The 19,652-nt window shown below is 34.8% G+C and overlaps 1 long non-coding RNA gene across 1 annotated transcript in view; it reads right to left on the bottom strand.

Annotated features, from left to right (window-relative positions):
• The window catches only part of LOC119865200, a 44,307-nt gene extending 32,250 nt beyond the window's left edge, over window positions 1-12,057 (bottom strand). The window contains exon 1 of the long non-coding RNA XR_005376360.1: window positions 11,879-12,057. This is a non-coding gene — a long non-coding RNA (uncharacterized LOC119865200). The remainder of the gene's footprint in view (window positions 1-11,878) is intronic.
• Between the last annotated feature and the right edge of the window lie 7,595 nt (window positions 12,058-19,652).

Here is a 19,652-nt window from a genome sequence, read left to right as displayed (position 1 = left end):
CATACACAAAATGTTTAGAACAGCATCTAGCACCTAATAAGCCCTACATACATGTAAGTTATGATGGTTACTGAGTGGAGGAGAGGATGGTATAAACAAATTTATTAGCTTCATGGAAGTGATGATTTTTACAAGAGATTAGGGAAATGAGACTCTTGAAATAGCAAAGGTGAGTAAGGAGAGCACTAACCCATTTTCCCACAATGAGGTGTATATGATATGTGAGAAAATCAACAGCCCCCACATTGAAGGCCTGTAGGTGAGGAAATGTGTTCTGAGTAGAGTCTCTGAGAAGGTATTGTAACAATAGAGAAGTCTGGTGATAATGAAGAGGGCCTAGTAGAATGTTGGGGAGGATAAGAAGTGAAGAACTGGAAGTGTAGACCATAATCAGGATGGTGGTGTGGAAGTGAATTAGGAACCTGGAGACATATACTTTGGAAATGAATAGATTAATAAGAATAAAAATAGGAGTGAAGGGTTTAATCCAAATTGCTTCTTTGAGGGAGGCCACGAGCCTCATGGAGTAGAGCACTTAAGCACGCACATAGAGCTATGGAGCGGTAGCACCTCACCCTTGGTTCATCAGGACCAGGATGAGGTGTCGTAGCAAATGGTTGCTGTGCCTACATCCTGATGGCCTCTGGGACTGTCAACTTCAGTGACTATAGACTCTGCACTCAAGGGAAAAATCTGCAGTTAGTATTTAATGTATTCATTCCCAGTCATTTAAACAGGGAAAAAAAAAAAAATCAAGGATAAGGAAAAGGTCTTCTAAAACAATGCGAATCTGGATTTTATCTGCCTATTTTATTTATCGTATTCACAGATCTCTTTTACTTCTTTTGTCTCCACAATCTTTGTGTCCTAGCATTACATAATCTTTTCTCCCAATGTAAGAAGAACAAGATTTCCCTAATGACAAATGAGAAGGAAATGCTTATCTTCTTTTAAATTTCTTAATTTATCAAACTCATAAAATAACACTTTGAAAACCATGTACCCAGTGGTTTTCAGAAATGATTCATTCACTTTGTTTTGACCCATTCACTTTTAACTGTTACATCACCATGAATGACAGTGATTAGATCTTTTTAATTTTTTACACAAAAGAAAATTGAGATGAAAACACATAGTGCAACAGGTCTACGATAACAATGCTTGTTTCTTTTTTTTTTTTCTCCCTTTGGCTTCCCCTCTTATAAATCCTATATGACACATCAGTACTGTCCTCTCAAAAGCCCCATCAATATTATTTCTCGAATGGCCTTAATCATTGCTATATTATTAGCTAGCACTAGTGTCTGGATTTCCCTGCTACTATATATCCCACTGCACATTTTTATCCTTCAAAAATTCAAAACCCATTTTATCCAGCCTCTAATAGTCATCTTATTCTAACTCAGCTATTGGTGTGAGGATAAATGCCAATAATTTGGACACATTCACTGTCATGTTTCACTTCCAACACCCTCCCTAAATATAAATTCATTTGACTCTTAATAAACCACATCTTCCAAATCTGATTTTATCTAATATTTAAACGTGAATGGTTTGCCCTCTGCCTGTGTCTCTGCCTCTCTCTCGCTCTCTCTGGATGAATAAATAAATAAATCTTTAAAAAAAAATGAATGGTTTGACAATTCCTACTTTCCCATTTCATTTCTAGTCTAGTAATAATTGACTCTTACTAGCCTGATGTCTATTGTCAACTAATTTACTCTTGGCCTTCTTTTTGAGCTAAAAATTCTGGAGGAAGGCAAATGTATCTTTGAATCCAACAAATATCACACAGTATTTAGGAAAGTAACCTCTAAAGTTAAATGATCTATACTTGAATTCAAAATTATGTAGCAATTCTGTTTTTGAATTCTCTAATCCCAGAGAGATAAAGTAGAGAGAGCTACTGCATAGACTTGTGGAAAAGGTGAATGGAGACAATGAGTATCAAGCGCTTTAGAAAGCCCAGTACATGTGTTCAATTTAAGTCCCGAGGACTAAGTGAGATAATTCTTATGAAGTATTTAGCCAGTGTTGCCACACAGTACTCAACAAATTCTATAATTAATAACAACAATGATAGTAATAATCTGTCTTAAGGGCACAATAACATTTATCTTATCTAACATTTATCTTAGAGGTTCTCCAGGTTGTTGATAAGTTCTATGAAACAGCCATCATAGTGCTTGGTATGTGCTCAATAATTAGCCACCATTATTAGCCCTCTAGCCTGTCTTGCCTCTAATTATTTTGTTCATCAGTTAATATAGCATCTGTACACACACACACACACACACACAAAACAAAGAAACAAAGCAAAACACTTCCTTTTTGAGTTTTATTTTGGGAATTATAAAAGTGAAAAAAGATATGGAACCCACTGCAAAACTGGAACTTTATTTTTTTTAGTTTCCTTTTATTAAACCCTGAGACTGATTCCTTATAATGTTAATGATGATAGCTGCTTAAAAGATTTGTTTACTTCATGCTTGCATTCATGCCATTTTTAAAAGACTATGTTTAGAGCAGTTTTAGGCTCACAGCAAAACTGAGAGGTACAAAGATTCCATATATATACATAACATTTTTTTTTTACTTTGCTAAAAGTTCGAGTTTAACTGACATGACTTCCCCCGTATACATCTGCACCATCCAAATCACTTCAGTCTTTATAATATTCTTTTTTCCTTCTTTATGTTCTCAGAAGCATTGATATACTTGTCTGTTAAGGTAAGGTCTCTTCAATTCCATTTTCTTCTTCATCCTCTGGGGACCTGCTTCTTCAATTATCCCTGAACTTTATATAAAATATTTAACCTGTCCTCTCAACTGGCCTCTAACCTTTTACCCTCCCATGTCTAAAGCTTTGAAGTATGTTTATATGATACTTTGATTTCCTGCTCCTTTATTTCATTTTCTCTTTTGAATTTTTTAAACAAGTGGTATGTATTGACTGCATTTGTTTAATCACTAACTCTCAACTTCTTTAGAAACATTTAAAATATTTTGACTTCTAAGGAAGCTCTTTCAAAAGTTATCCATTACCTCTTCATCTTCAAACTCAATGTTCTCTCAACCTTTCCTCTTCTTAAAACTCTCTTTCCCATTTGGCCACTTCTTAAAACATCCAGAGAAATGGCATGAGAAAAGGCATAAAAACAGGAAAGCATGTATGTCTTCTGGGAACACATCCAAATTTAGTTCCCAGAGTTACAGAAACCAGGAAAGGAAGAAAAAGGACATGAAGGGAGAATAACAAAACAAAATCAAAATCAGTTAGAGTTAGAAAAGAGTTTCTATCATGAGATGTCACTGTCAAAATACTTACTGTATACAGGCAAAGGATTAAGCTTCCATTTAACCTGGTTATGTGTGTTTCTGTAAAATAGGCATAATTAGCTCAAATCAACAGGGTTGACAGTCATTACTAAGCCAACTCTTTTTCCTGTCTGTGACTTCAATATTATTGATTAAAATAGCAAATTAAAATGAATGTGAACAGGTCAGTGAAAGAGGCTCAACACAGCTGGAAACACAATAGCAATGAGTCATCAGAACAAAACCTTTAAATACTGTTCTTAGAAGTATGACTGTATCAAACTATCCTTGGCAGTAATTGATTACCAGTAATTGATAATTGTTAATCCACATGAAATGATCCACCTTAGTGCTTGATTTGGAAAGTTCTTGTCAGATTTATATAGAACTAGAACAGTATGCATATGGATGAATTTCAGTGAAATAAGCAGAAATTTCTGAGTAAAAAAAAAATGAATTCATTGTATCAAAATCAATCTTCATGTGCTAAACATAAATATTGTCTTTTCCTCAGACAGAACATGGGAGAAATGTGCTCCATAAATTCTTACAGAGTAATATATAAAAGTCTTTTTTTGGGCAGCCCGGGTGGCTCAGCGGTTTAGTGCCGGCTTCAGCCCAGGGTGTGATCCTAGAGACCCCAGATCGAGTCCCATGTCGGGCTCCCTGCATGGAGCCTGCTTCTGAAGGTGGTGCTAAACTACTGAGCCACAGGGGCTGCCCCTAGTACACGCATTTTTATGTCTACTTATTTTCAGCATAATGTCTTTGGGATTCATCTGCAGTGCTTTTATAACAGTTGTTCTTTTTTTTTTTTTTTAAGATTTTACTGATTTATTTGAGAGAAAGAGAGAGTGAGAGAGAAACATGAGTGGAGTGGAGGGGTAGAGGGAGAGGGAGAAGCAGGCTCCCTGCTGAGCAGGGAGCCCAAGGAAGCCTCCAGCCCAGGAGCCTGGAACCATGACCTGAGCTAAAGGGCAGATGCTTAACCAACTGACCCACCCAGATACCTCATTCTTTAAAAAAAAAAAAAAAAAAAAAAAATCCACCCAGATGCCCCATTAAAAAAAAAAAAAAAAAAAAGATACTTAGTATTCCTTTTTATAAGCAGCACAATTTAAGAATTTACCTTTTTTTAAGACTTTATTTATTTATTCATGACAGAGAGAGAGAGAGAGAGAGAGAGAGAGAGAGGCAGAGACACAAGCAGAGGGAGAAGCAGGCTCCATGCAGGGAGCCTGACAGGGGACTCGATCCAGGGTCTCCAGGATCACACCCCAGGCTGAAGGCGGCACCAAAGGTGGTGCCAAATCGCTGGGCCACCGGGGCTGCCCAATAATTTACTTTTTGGGGGCACCTGGGTGGATCTGTCAGTCAAGCCCCTGACTCTTGATTTTGGTTCAGATCATGATCTTAGGGTCATGGGATAGAGCCCCATGTGGGGCTCCATACTCAGCAAGGAGTCTGCTTGAGATGGTTTCTCTTCCTCTGCTCCTCCCCTCACTCACCAGCGCACTCTCTCTGTCTCTCTTTCTCTAAAGTACATAGATAAATGCTTTTTAAAAAATTAACTTTTAAAAGATTTATTTATTTATTTATTAATGGGAGGAGGGACATTAGGAGAGAAGACAGATTCTGAGCGGAGTGCAGAACCCCATGCATGGCTGATCTCATGACCTGAGATCATGACCTGAGCCAAAACCAAGAGTTGGGCTCTTTACTGACTGAGCCACCCAGGTGCTCCTAGAATTCACTTTTTTTATAGACATTTTGGACGTTTCCAATTCTGAGATGTTATGAATAAACCAATTCTGAAGCATTATCCTCAAGTTTTTGTGAGAAGGTATGTTTTACTTTACTTGGGTAAATATCCAAAGTGGGATTGTTGGGCCACAAGATGGCTATATTCAATTTGTAAGGAATTGTCTAATCATTTCCAAAGTGTGCCACAATATGCATCAGCCATGTATGAGACAGAAGTCCACTTATATCACAACCTCGCTAACGTTTATTCTCAGTTTTTTAAAAATTGTAACTACTGCAGTAATTGTGTGGTGGTATCTCACTATAGTATTGGTTCACATTTCCCTGAAGCCTAATAGTGTCGAACAGCTTTTAAAGAGTTTCCTTCATTTTGTCTCTTTAATGTCCTTTGCACATTTTTTTTTTGTTTTCTTATTGGTTTGTAAGATTTTTTGTATATTCCAGATGTAAGTCTTTTTTCAGATGCATAAGTTGCATATATTTTCTGCCAATCTGTGTTTTGTATTTTCATTTTGTTAGTGAAACGGTGAATTTTGAAGAGCAAAATACTTTTTTAATTTTGACAGTTTACTTACCAATTATTTCTTTCAAATTTGGTGCTTTTAAGTGTACGTTTTAAGCCATTTTCTGCCTACCCCAAATATTTTCTTCTATGTTTTATTCTAGAAGTTTTATCATTGTTGTTTTGATATCTGGGTTTATAATTCATTTTTAATTAAATGGTGTGTGTTGCATAACGTAGAGATTGAGAAACATAGTACTAAAACCATATCACATTGTTTCAAAATTATTTCTTGAAATGACTATTATTTCCCTATTTGATCATCTTGGCACCTTTTAGAAAACCAACACATCATATGTGTGGCTGTATTTCTCTAATCTCTATCTTTATGCCTATCTTATTGCAAACGCCATAATTTCTTGTTTATTTTGACTTTATGGTAAGATTTTAAACTGAGATATTTAAATTTTCCAATTCTGCCCTTTGCATTTAAAATTCTGTTTGCTGTACTATTTCATTTCCAAATACTTAATGATTTTAGAAAAAGCTTGTAAATTTCTACAAAAAGAGCCGCAGGGATTTCTCTTGGGATTGTACTATTCTTTAGATCAATTTGGGAGTGATGATCATGTTTACAATATTGAGTTTCCCAATTTGTGAACAGGGTATATGTCTTATTGTGACATATGAGTTAACTTAGCTAGGCTACAGTACCCAGTTGTTTAGTTAAACTTCAATCTGGATGTTGTGAAGGTATTTTCAAGATGTTAATAACTTGTAATCAGTAAAGCATATTATTCTCCATGATATGAGTGTACTTTATTCAATCAATTGAAAGCCTTAAGGAAAAAAAAAAAAACAAAAAAAAACTTAGGTCCCCCAAAGAAGAAGTATTCAAGACTGCCCTCAGACTTAATACTGCAACATTAACTCCTGCCAGAATTTCCAACATACTGGCCTGTCCTGCAAATTTTGAATTTACTAGCCCCCACAAATGAGTGAGCCAATTCTTCAAAGTAAATTTCTCTCTTTATTTACATACATCCTATTGGTTCTGTTTGCTGGAGGACCCTGCCTGATAAATTATTTTTTCCTCCCCCTTTTTAGGATTTAATTTCTTTTAGAAATTTTAAACATTTTTTCACTGTAAAAATATTGCGTATTGCGTTTAAAATTTATCCCAAGGCATCCAAAGCATTATATGTTTTGATGCTACTATAAATGATATTTTTAATTTTGGTTGTTTGTTGCTAGTATAAAAAATTCAACTAATTTGTATTATTTTCAGTTTGCATTATGCAACTTTTCTAAATTCACTTGTCTAGTCCATTTTAGTATATGCCCCAGGATTATTTCTGTGTATGAATATTTTTTCTACAAAAGAAAACAAATTACTTTTTAAAAAAACTTAACTTGTGCCTTTATTTCTCTGCCACGTATTTCTCCTTCTTACAATTTATCTTTAATGAGTTTCATTGAGATACTGCCACATCCACTTGTTTATATATTGTCTATGCCTGCTTTGATACCACAGTGATGGACTTCAGTACCTATGACAGAAACTACATAATCACACTATTTACTCATTGGTGCTTTACAAAAAAAAAAAAAAAAAAAGAAAAGAAAAGAAAAAAAAAAGAAAAAAAAAGAAAATGCTACCTGTTTTAGAAGGTCTGGTAGTTTTTTTATATGGATTCCAAGTCTCTTTAAATTCTCCATCTCTTCATTTTGTTCATCAACAAATTACTTTTTCCTAATCCATATACCTTTTATTGCTTTTACTTGTCTAAATCCGAAAAGGAAAACAAACCTTAGGAAAAAGTATCAGGGGAGCCTGGTGGCTCAGTCAGTTAAGTCTGCTTTTGGCTCCGGTCATGATCCAGGAGTCCTGGGATCGAGCCCCCTGCCTTGAGCTCCCTGATCAGTGGAGAGCCTGCTTCTCCCTCTGCCCCTACCCCTGCTCATGTTCTCTCTTTCACATGTGCTCTCTCATTCTCTATCTCAAATGAATAAATAAAATATTTTAAAAAATTATCATTTCTTTATTGTGCTAAGAGAAATGACTCATAGAAATGAATATAGGATTGATACTGAGAAGGGAGAGAACAGTAGTAAAGAAAAACTTATAGCCATATTTGATTCTACAAACCAACTCAGACCTTTTCATGTATCTTTGCATACCTACAATAAAATAGACAAATTCGATACAATATTTCTGCAATAATTTCGAGCTACTTGATATATCTTTACATGTCTCTACAGATGTATTTTTATCTGTATTGGAAATAAAATATTTACCAAATATAGACAAGCATTCAAAAAGAATGTGTGCTCTTTTAACTTCTGGGAACTTTCTAAAAATAATATATCAGTTCGATAAAAGGCAGGAAGAAAACAACATTTTTTTTTTTAGGTGTGATTTCTTTTCAAAGTTGATCAGTAATCATCATCACGCAGAGAAAGACAGAATACAGTGACACAAATGGGCCAAGATAAAAAACAATGAAAGAGTGACTGTTTGTACAGCAGAGTATATTTAGGGTCCAGCTCCTAGTGTTGCCAGTGTCTTAGCATCAGAGTTATCATGAACCCTGGAGTCAAATCACTTAGATTCACACTCTGGGTCTTTCCCTCTGTGATCACTCTTGATTTTTGTGTTTCAGGTTTCTTCATATGTAAAATGGAGATAATTACTGTAGCAACCTAATAGGGTTATTATGAGGATTAAATGAGTCATTATTTGTAAGTGATTTAGAAGAGTGCCCGATGCACACTGAACTCTGTGTGTGTGTGTGTGTGTGTGTGTGTGTGTGTGTGTTAAATACAATTTTAATTGCATTCCACTTTGGGAAGAAGGCATATTATTCATATGCCTTAAAGGAAAAGTATAACAGTTGTCCCAAGAATTATTTCTAAGGTTAGTCCAAGAAGTTACACATTTAATTATAGAAAGAACACAAATTTTATTCTACAGAATTTTTTTTTTTTTTAATTCATGAGAGACGGGGCGGGGGGGTGGGGCGGCAGAGACAGGCAGAGGTAGAAGCAGGCTCCTTGCAGGGAGCCTGATGCGGGACTCGATCCCGGGTCTCCAGGATCACACCCTGGGCCGAAGGCAGGCGCTAAACTGCTGAGCCACCCAGAAAATCCCCCAGAAAAATTTCTTAATCTATTATTATCACAAAGGGAAAAATGTTACTAATATTTTTCATGCATTACCAAAGAGCTAAAATTCTCCATCAGCACTTTATATTCCTTCTTCCCCTGACTACTCATTATATCACAATTTCCTGGTCCTCAAATGGCATCTTAAATATGACTTTCTCAGAGAAGTCGAAGTCTGTGATGCATGTATAATGAATCATACATTCTCACCTTTTCATACTTATCACAACTGTAATTAAGTAATTGTTCCTGTAGTTATTCTTTTTATGTCTTTCTCACAACAAAATTATAAGATGCTTAGATATAGGAATCATTCTTGTTTGCAACTACGTCTCCTGTTACTATCAGCGTCGGATGCAATGTATATATTAGTTCCCTGAGAGAAGGGGTCTGGCATATTCTTTTTATCTGTAGCCATTGAGCATTTTAAGGGATGCAATAAATATTTGTTGCATGCATGAGTAAAGAACTTACCATATCATAAAAACGATAAATTGTTATTTTTGATAAATCAAATAGTTTCTGAAAAGTTACAATTAAATGTGTGGTGCCTCCCTTTACAAACATTGCTGTATTTCACTGTCCAGTAATATAATTCTAGTCAAGTTCTCTGGCATTTACTTGATGTTTTGAGTAACATCCTTATGTTTGTAATAAGGACCAAGTGAGAGGCTGATTTTTGTGACAGTCCCCAGGAACCTGGCCTCTAGCGTACATATATGTTCTTCCAATAATCCAATAAAAAGCGCTAATCTGGGTGCTGCTATAAAGCTATTTGGCAGATGTAATTAAGATTCCAGATCAGCTGACTTTACAACAGGAAAGCTTTCTATTGGAGGGCTTTGTGACCCTTCAAATCTAGGTCTCAAAGTTAGAGACTGGGAGATGGGGTGGTCAGAGATATTTGAAGTGTGAGAGGAATTCCATGCAGGAGAGATTCTGTGTTGCTGGCCTTGAAGAGGGTAAGAAGCAAGTGGAAAGGAATACAGGTGTCCTCTAGGAGTTAAGAGTGATCCTCATCTGACAGCCATCAAGGAAACAGGGACCTCGGTCTCTCAGCTGTAAGGAACTGTACTTTGCCAACAACTTGAATGAGCAGGGACAACAAATTCTTTGCCAGATCCTCAAGAACATAGATTAGCCAACATCTTGAATTTTGAGACCCTAAGAAGAAAACCCAACCAACTACATTGTCTCCACACTTCTGACCCACAGACTAGGGAGTGAATAAATGGGTGCTCTCTTAAGCTACTATTTTTTAAAAGATTTTATTTATTTATTCATGAGAAACACAGAGAGAGAGAGAGGCAGACACATAGGTCTAGGGAGAAGCAGACTCCGCACTAGAAGCCTGAGGTAGGACTCAATCCCAGATTGCGGGATCATGCCCTGGGCCAAAGGCAGATGCTGAACTGCTGAGCCACCCAGGCATCCCTTAAGCCACTAGTACTTTATTATGCAGCAATAGAAAAAGACTCCATCATTTATAGAAACAAATAGATTTGGTGTAATTGCAAAGAAAAGTTGCACGGGGCTCAGATGAATTAGATTTGTCTGGCCATAGCTTTCTAAGACTTAATTTGAACTGTTCAAAAATAAAATTTTAAAACACCTAATTTTAACTGTGTAATAATAAAATATATTTTAATAAGTTAACAAAATAAATTTATTTTAATAAAATTAAACAGTTATGGTTGGGTCTTCAAAAGGATGAAAGAAGCGGTTTATTGAATTACTTCGTTACAAACATCCTATGAATTAGCTCTAGTCAACATGACAATGTTAATGAAAATGAAGAAGGTTTTTAAACAATATTTTTAAAATAAACATTGAATATTTGGCAAGAATTTTGCTATTTATGCTTTGGTACAAAACATATGCTGACTTGTTTGTATATGCCAGAGAAATATTCTGGATTTACAGTTCTCAAAAGTTTGTTTCCTTCAACATCCGTTGACCTTTGTCACTTCTGTTTCATGTACTTGTTTGAACCCTGACACTTTCTGTGGAAATCACAAAGGAGAGAGAACAATTACAACCCCCACTGTGTTTGAAGATCATATCTGTGCCATTTTTCTGTGTCCTTCTATAGAAGAGGTGAATCTGCAACCTCTAGACCATGATGACAATAATTCCTCTGTGTAACTGAGACAATCCATATATTCTGAGTCAGGAAAACTGCAGGTGGAAGAATCAAGCAGAAGGGCAAGGTGAAGAGGGACTTCTGATTTTCTTCAGCCATGCGACAGCTGCTACACTAGATTAAGTACAATTCCCTACACTTCTTACTCATTCTTCATAATGTTTCTGGAGCAATATTGAGCATCTCTTGTCTATCCCAGTTCCTACCATTATTGTCTCATGTTGCTTTATTACCATAATAAGCTTGTGAATCATAGTAACTAACTCAGTAGGGCTCCTATGGTGAATTCATTTTCATAACCTCTTTTGTTGTCACAAATGTGATCCAAAAGGATGCCAAGTCAGCAGTTCCTCGCTGCTTATTAATATAGCACATTACAGAGATTCATTTAAAACTTCAACAGATGTAATATAATGAAACACTCTACTTATAATTACAATTATGCTAACACTTAATAATAATTGGGCCTCTGTGCCTATATTTCATTTTGCTCCAAAGACAATTGGATCTTTTCAAAAGTAGCTAACCCCTCAGCAGGTGTTCTGCTTAAAAAGCCAGCATAATTAAGTGAGGAAGAAAAAGTAGTTATGGCATAAGCAACAAGTGTGCAACTGAGAGGTAGAAATTAGAGCGATTGGGAGATCTAAGTTGTTCTTCAAGAGAAAGCAAGGTTGCAAAATGAAAATCAGGAGGCTTAATGACAGTATATAAACACATGGAAGTAAGAAGTAGTAAAAATGTGTCTCCTGATTAGCACAGCTTGTTGCCATTAAATTAATATGTAGAATTATATGTCAAGTGTAAACAAGCTCTTCATAAACAGCTCATCCCATCAAACTCTATTCTTGAAGGCTTCATAACAGCAGAGACTCTAAGTAGCCATTCCGATGATTACCATAATACCCATTTTTCAATCATACCATATTTGTCTCTATTATAACATCTATATCCTGTCACAAATATAGCTGCAATATAGATTTACATACCAAATACTGAAGAAACATTGCATTCAAATACTCAACCCGCTTCTCCAAATACAAAACATATATTTCAGATTTTTAATCACTCAACAATTCTGTATAATGTGATCTCACTGTGATCTCACAGTGAAACCTACAGTTTTAGACGGAATTCACTAAATGATGCTATCACCTCCACATGCTTGATTTTAATTTTAAGTAAATAATTGAGTAAATATCATTGAGTTTTAAATTGGTGGTGAAACACAGTGATAAATAACCAGAAGATATCTGTAGTCTATGTTTTAGGAAAATGTATTTGTAAGTACCCACAATTATGCTTTAATGATCCAAGCTAAGTGAATGCTCTAATAGCTGCTGGATATCAGACATTCATCCTTCCTTTGAGGAATTTATAATCTAGAAAAAGGCATCCAATAAACAAATATATAATGATAAATTGTGACCAACTGCTGTGATTACAATAAAAGTATGATTGTGTAAGAAAATAGCCTCAGGGATCGATTAAGAACAGATAATCTAGAATGAGAGTTTTTGCAAGGAGCCAGTGTAGCTGAAACAGTTGCCCAAAGGATAGTTTGGGGTGAAGTAAATGAGAGGGAGTTACTTCCAGGCTGAGAATATGTACCCAGAAACACTGAGCAGCAGATCAAGGTAGATTGTGCATAGTCTAGGATAAAGTTGGAGATATGGGTGAGTTTAGTTGACCAAGAATCTCCTAGGGCAGGTTGAGGAATTGGGGATTTTATTTTAACTATGTTGCAAGGTCAAGAAAATATTTAAGTACATGGAAGGTGGTGACAAATTAATGTTAATCTTTTGAAATATAACTTTGGATGCTCTGTGGAAAGTGGACTATGAGATCAATTCAAAAGCTACAGCAATGATTTAGGTGAGTGATGCTGGCTTAGATTGAGCATTAGACATTAGGTCTTTGGAAACTATATGCATGAGTCTCTAACATTTGACAAGACACAAGAAAAATTATCCTATTAGTGATACAAGACTGTATTTATTTATGTACTTACGAGTTTTTATTGCCTTACCTTGTTGTCTAAGGTTCGAATGTGTAGTTTCATTAAAATACTCTTAATTAAAAATAAATGTGTGGCAAATCATGGTGAAGTGAACACTGAGCAAAAAGACAAAAGATAAATACCAAAAATGAGGAAAATTCATTAAGTTGTAAGCTGTGCTATCCTGTATATTAACTAGAAGGGGGCACAATTTGCTTACAAAATTTCTAGGAACCAATAAAAGTATGGAAACATATGTCTGTTTACAAAATATAAATATTTTGAAAAATCCTAAAAAAATCAAAATAATTTTCCGATATAGAATTCCTGCTACGGGGATCCCTGGGTGGCGCAGCGGTTTGGCGCCTGCCTTTGACCCAGGGCGCGATCCTGGAGACCCGGGATCGAATCCCACATCAGGCTCCCGGTGCATGGAGCCTGCTTCTCCCTCTGCCTGTGTCTCTGCCTCTCTCTCTCTCTCTCTCGGTGACTATCATAAATAATAAATAAAAAGAAAAAGAAAAAAAAAAGAATTCCTGCTACTGATATTCAGTGTGAAATCTTTCCATAGGAAATTCTTAAATAAAAATCCTATGTCTAGAGAAAAATGACTGCCACAACTCATAGTACTTATGTCGATGTACTATGGCCAGGCTTATTATTTCTTCTCCAGAATTAATTTTGGGCTTGTCCTCACTGCTGTTTCAAATAAATGGTCTCTAAATCTTAGCACAGACTTAAGTCTGGGCTCTGCGTAGACAATTATAAATTCAAGAGAATGGTCTAATACTGAGGAAAGGTCAGAAAAAGTATGAACAGAATCCTTATTCCTAACAGAGTCCTCCACATAGTGCTGAAGAATGTAACTACTAATCTGTAAGGGAAAAACTTAGTCCAACCCTGGACCTGAACTCAGGAAGGAAGAATATAGTAGTGAATGGCAGCTGGACACATTAGAGACAGCAAGAATGTGCTCTCAGAGGGCCTGGCTTTGCACACTGGCTCTACATTCAGCGATGTTTTAAGCTCTCTGAGTTTCACTCACCTGGTTATAAAATGCTGATAAGACTAGTTGACCATAGTGTCGTGAGGATTAGAGATGACATGTACACACAATCATTAGAGTGTCTGATGCATGATAAGCAGTTAACTCATCATGACTATTTTTCTTTACTTAAACAGAAAACAAAGCTTATTTAATGTTGTCTCCAAAAACTTAATGCTTGCAAAAATAATGCTAGTAAAATTGCTGATCTGATGAAATTGTCAAGTGGCAGCATATTTTGTTTTTACAGTAAGATACCATGGACTAGGGAGGTATTTTTTATGGTAGCTTATCATAGTATATACATACACACTGATCATCCCACCAATTTCTGAAAAGTCACTCTTGGGACAGGAACAGTCACCAGGTGTTCTTATCACTAAGGGAAAATTTGGCCATTATCAGGTTGTTGGGGTGGGGGGAAGGAAGTAGAACTGATGCAACAGGGAAGTGATAAGAAAAGAACACACATATAAAATATAATCACAGTACATTACCTACTTTACTGTAAAGCACACTCTTAGTTTCAGATCAAATTATGTGCTGATCTTTCAGCCTGAGAACAAAGAGTATATTATGAATTCAGCTTTTGCCTTTTTTTCTTTCCTTGTGATATTTTACCATTGGGTCATTAATTTTAGAAATCAAGAATTTCATACACTTATGAAATTACATATTAATTATATGAAATAAAGGTACAAGAAAACAACCACGTTCTATCAAAAAATATCTTCTGTGTACATTCTCAATGATCTTGAGTCACATATATTTAGCTCTGAATGACTCAATTTCTTCTGTCCCAAGAATTACAGTTTAACTGTATCTGTGTATCTACTATAATCTAGAATACCTGACAACAGATTTTGCAAGTTGGTTTCACTACTCTTCAGGCTTTATTTATAAATATAAAGACATTAAGGATAAGGTAGTATGGAATTCTTAAACTATCTTTCAACATGCTTTGTTAGCACTAATTTGGAAAATACGTAAGCTAGTAGATGTAAGTGCATTTACGTGCAATGTTGCCACTTTTTATCATTCTCTTATCTATTATGAACATTTAACTATATGTTGCATAATGTTCAGAGAGAAGTGTATTCTCAGTTCTTTGGAATTATTTTTCTAGTTACAATGAATCAGAGAGAAATCAAGATAATAATAGAACTAAAAAGTATAAATTGTGATTTTTGTGTTTATATTAATCTTGTAAGAGAAGACTGTGAGCAAGTGCTTCTATATACTTTGATAATAGAGTCTGGCTAGCAGTTATTGGTGCAATATTTTGAATTTTCTACTAAAAACTCTTGGAAAGCCAAAAATAAGAGATAGTTTGAGTGTAGAACTAGAGCTGACAGTTGACTGGTTGTCATGTTTTGGGACAAATTTTCACAAAACATAAGGCTGTAGAACTGGATTAAATAACAAAATCAGGGTAGGTTAGTCAGAGGAGATTTTGTCCCTCCCCTTCATTTGTTCTCTGGTTAAGAGCATTAAGTAAAAATCAACTAAGAAATTAGGCATCCGACCATTCTTTGAGGCAACCATAGTGCTCTTGTTAGCTCAAATCCCATTCCAAAATTGCCAATGTCATATACAACCTGCCAGGATGTTTGGTAGTAGGGAAATGATAGAGGTACATTGAATTTGAGAATTTTCTTTTTCAAAAGTAATTTGTTGTTGGCAGTCAGAATGAGAACCTTGCTTATGTACACCAAGATCAAAGGAACAAGAAAATGGACAGATGGAAAGAATCACAGTTTATCAGAGTACTACAGATAAAGTTCTCAAATAGAGATTAAGCCATATGCTGATACACATTGACCTAGTGTCCAAGTCTGGTTCAGAGAAAAGGCTTCAAGAGGCTGAGATTTGAGCCAAGTGAACACAAAACATTCATGTGGTAAACAGCATATTTTGACAGATGACTCTCCAGTCAAGAATCAGTAAATCAAGGATAATTTAAAGTTGAAAAACGACTCCCCTTCTTTGTCTGCTACATTTCACAGTATCCTGCTGGAAGTAGTCAATATCTTTGCTGTATTGTCACATTCTCACAGTGCCCTCTACTGCCTTTCTGGCAGGCTTGGGGACAACAGGTTGGTTGACAGTTAAAGATTGCTTTCAGGTATGACAGACCAATAAGAAGAAGCAAGAATAATGAATAGATTTTCTTTTTACATGTTCTTGATTACTAGAATACATTTTAAAGCCATCCTGGTACTTGTGAGCAGTATTTCTCCATCAGTCCCAGAGCAAAGATCCCTCATGAATACCTCTCAGAATATTCTATCCAAGTAAATTTTCAAAAAAAATATTATACTTTCATTGGATGATTATCCATTTATTAACAAAAGTGCTTTTTAACAAGTTAAAATAGCCTTTTAATTGAAGATGAGTTAACAATCGATAGGTTAACAAACTGTTGCTTTAAAATCTTAGCTACATAAAAATAAAATGTTTATACTGTAGATTATGAGCCCCCAAAAGCAATATTTCTTTCCACTAATTGTTGGAATTATCACCTTACAAACAAATAAATGATACTAGAATGTCTTTACTGAGAAAGTCCAATTTGATGTAAGAAATTAAGAATTATGTTTTTTAAGTCCAAGTGTTTGGAAAGAGAAGAAATTATACAAAATACAACTTCCAGGAAACTGCAAAGACAAAGGAACAGATGAGAAAGGATTTAGAACAAAGCTCATAAGGTAGTAGCAGAACTTTTTTCTTATTACCACAGTTACACCTTTAAAATTCAACTGGCAGTTCTCTGGGGAATCTATAATAACTTAGCAAAAACGGTTTAGAGCACAAAATAAAAATTTTATTCTGCACAAATTAAAAAGGTATGTTTTAAGTCTATTCCTTTTAAAGAAATTCTGTAGTAAGTTAATACTGAGTTTACAAGTATCAACACAGATACAAAATCGTGTCCACAATCACTCAGTATTATGAGCCAATTTCATCACACACAAACACAGCTACAGACAATTTTACTCTGAAGTTTGTTTCTTGTCAAATCACATCTTGGTATTTCTTTTTATAGTGAGTAAATGCAAAAACACATGTCAAAATGAATAATACTGTATTTTATACCTGGTTTGGGTTAATAGTGCAAATTTATCAATGGATATTGAAACTAAAAGTGGAAAAAACACTACAATTTGTTCTCTTTCCAAAACAGAAACGGTAAATCACACAAACACATAATTTGTTCTGTTATATATTGTAAAGGTTATGTTTATACTACGAACCATGAATGAGATTAATGAGTTTTCTCAGCACAGTAAACCTCCTCCACAGAAACAGAAGCTAAATTGCAATAAATCATGAGTTTATGTTCACGTATTTATGGGATGGGAAAGATTTAGAGTTCCTCTGTACAGAAAGCCATCCCAAAGTAAAAGAGAAAATTATGGCGTCTGTAACATAAAGGTAGACAAACTGGGGCAAGCTGAAAGTTGTGCATTCATGCACTTTAATAATGTCAGTAATTTATTAAAAGTAATTATCATGGCACAGTTTCATGGTTATACTTCACCAGAAGTGACAAAATGCTAGTTCAATATGTTAGTTACCTTTACATGATTATGTATCAAGACAAATTAAATTAGAGCTGTCATTTTTCTACATTTCCCTTAAAATTAAATACAATTTTTCCCCAAAAATGTGTCAGCAGTATTGCAGGTAACATAGTGTAATTCATCAACTATAAAATATCTCATTGTATTATTTATGCCCAAAACTCAGTCTCATATCACTGTATAATGATAAAGTTTTGTTCTTTGCTTATAAACAAAGGAAAAAACTGCTAATCATATTTGGCTATCTGGTAAGAGTGTACTCTGAAATTTATATCAAAACTGGTCTGGGGGAATAATTTTGTGAACAAACATCTTGAGAATCTGATATCATTTTTAAGTGAATAGTATCTTTGCAATCTGTGGCATCCTCCTGGAAAAATCAACTGAAGCCAAATGCTAAAATACAATTATAGCAATACTAACCTAGATGCCAAGAGCCTCATAAATTTTACTTTGCCCATACCTCTAAATGAAAGATTCACTATTGGAAACAGTAGAGTGACCTTTCTACTCAATATCTGGGAAAGAAAAAAACAAAACAAAACAATAGAATCTGATATATTCTGCTTCTGGAATGTCATTCAATCTGGTTCAAATATGATATAATGCTAATAAAAGCAGAAATCACATTTCAAATTATATCAAGATCATTTCAAGTGAAAGATTGATAAATAAAAAATTCTTATGAGAGGATCAAGAAAATAATTTCAATACCTCTAATTAAAGATGCAGTAATCAATTTGAAAAAAAATATTGTAAAGCCTGTAAAGTCACATTTTAGACATTTTAAATGGGCTGCTATTCTCATTTGTCTTCAGAAAGAGATCAGACAAAGCATAAAACTCAACTCAGATCTTCTGTTCTCACAAGTGAGTAAACAGTCTTTGTTATAATTTATACGACCTTAATTAGTCAATCATGGCATAAGGCCTTTCTGATGGAGGAACCATAATTTACTCAGATTTGAAGGAAATATAAATTTTCTAACATGGATTATGTTGGATCTTTTGAGAAATTTGGGTCTGTTAACAGATGAACAGATACTCATATTGCCAAAATATTTCAATCTATCAAATTTAAATATTTCTAAATAACATATTTAATGAGCACTACTTCAGAGATAGCCAAAGTCCAAAACTTAATGATGCACAATACTATCTCCAAAGTAGTGAAAAACCCAAGGGAGAAGATAAGATTTATATAATATCAAAGATTTTGATACTTGCTGAAATGAAAACATTTTTCTTTGAACAACATGCAGTCTCAAAGAAAGCATACTCTATATTGACTTCTAGGTTACAATAAATAGCAATTATTGAAAGGTGAACTATTTCTGATTTGACACTCTTACAAACGCCATATTAATAGCAAACATTTCAGTCTATATAGTATATAAAGTGTTATATGTCACATTTTCACATACTGTCTACTCTTACATATTTTTTTCTATTCTTCTAGTGCTGGCAGACTATTTCTTAATAATTGACAAGTGAAACAAGTGTATCATTTTTATTTTATTGCAGAAACCTTCAAAACGATCCATCTTATTTCCAACAAAATTGTTCCCTTCATCTGAACACAGAAGTCTATAAGAAGTATTAGTAGTGTGTTCACACTTGTTCAATATTTTTATATCAGCTTGGTAGAAACTATGTTATTAGCAAATTATAAAACACCAGACTCAAAAAATAAGCCAATCAGTGCACTTATTCTTCCCTTATTAAAATCATACAATAAGATGAGGTCAGAAGTAAGAGTATTTCGGCTTTAGCTCTTTCTTAAAACTACACATTTTCAGTCAGTCTTACAGAAACATTCTATATCTTCTCACTTTTAACAACACTATTATATTAGATAAGAGAAACATAAATTCATTTAATGAATTTAATGAATGAAATTTCATAAAAAAGAATAACGTTATAACCACCACAAAAGAACATCAAATCTTTCCCCCATTTACACATGACAATGTTATGCTTTATTAGGAATTAGTTCCAGAACACAAAGGCTAAGGATAATTAAAATGTTGTTAATCGGGATCCCTGGGTGGCGCAGTGGTTTGGCGCCTGCCTTTGGCCCAGGGCGCGATCCTGGAGACCCGGGATCGAATCCCACATCGGGCTCCCGGTGCATGG

Source organism: Canis lupus, chromosome 22 (genome assembly GCF_011100685.1).
Source record: "Canis lupus familiaris isolate Mischka breed German Shepherd chromosome 22, alternate assembly UU_Cfam_GSD_1.0, whole genome shotgun sequence".
NCBI lineage: Eukaryota > Metazoa > Chordata > Mammalia > Carnivora > Canidae > Canis > Canis lupus.
The sequence above is the reverse complement of the archived record's forward strand: the minus strand, read 5'-3'. Positions and strand labels throughout refer to the sequence as shown.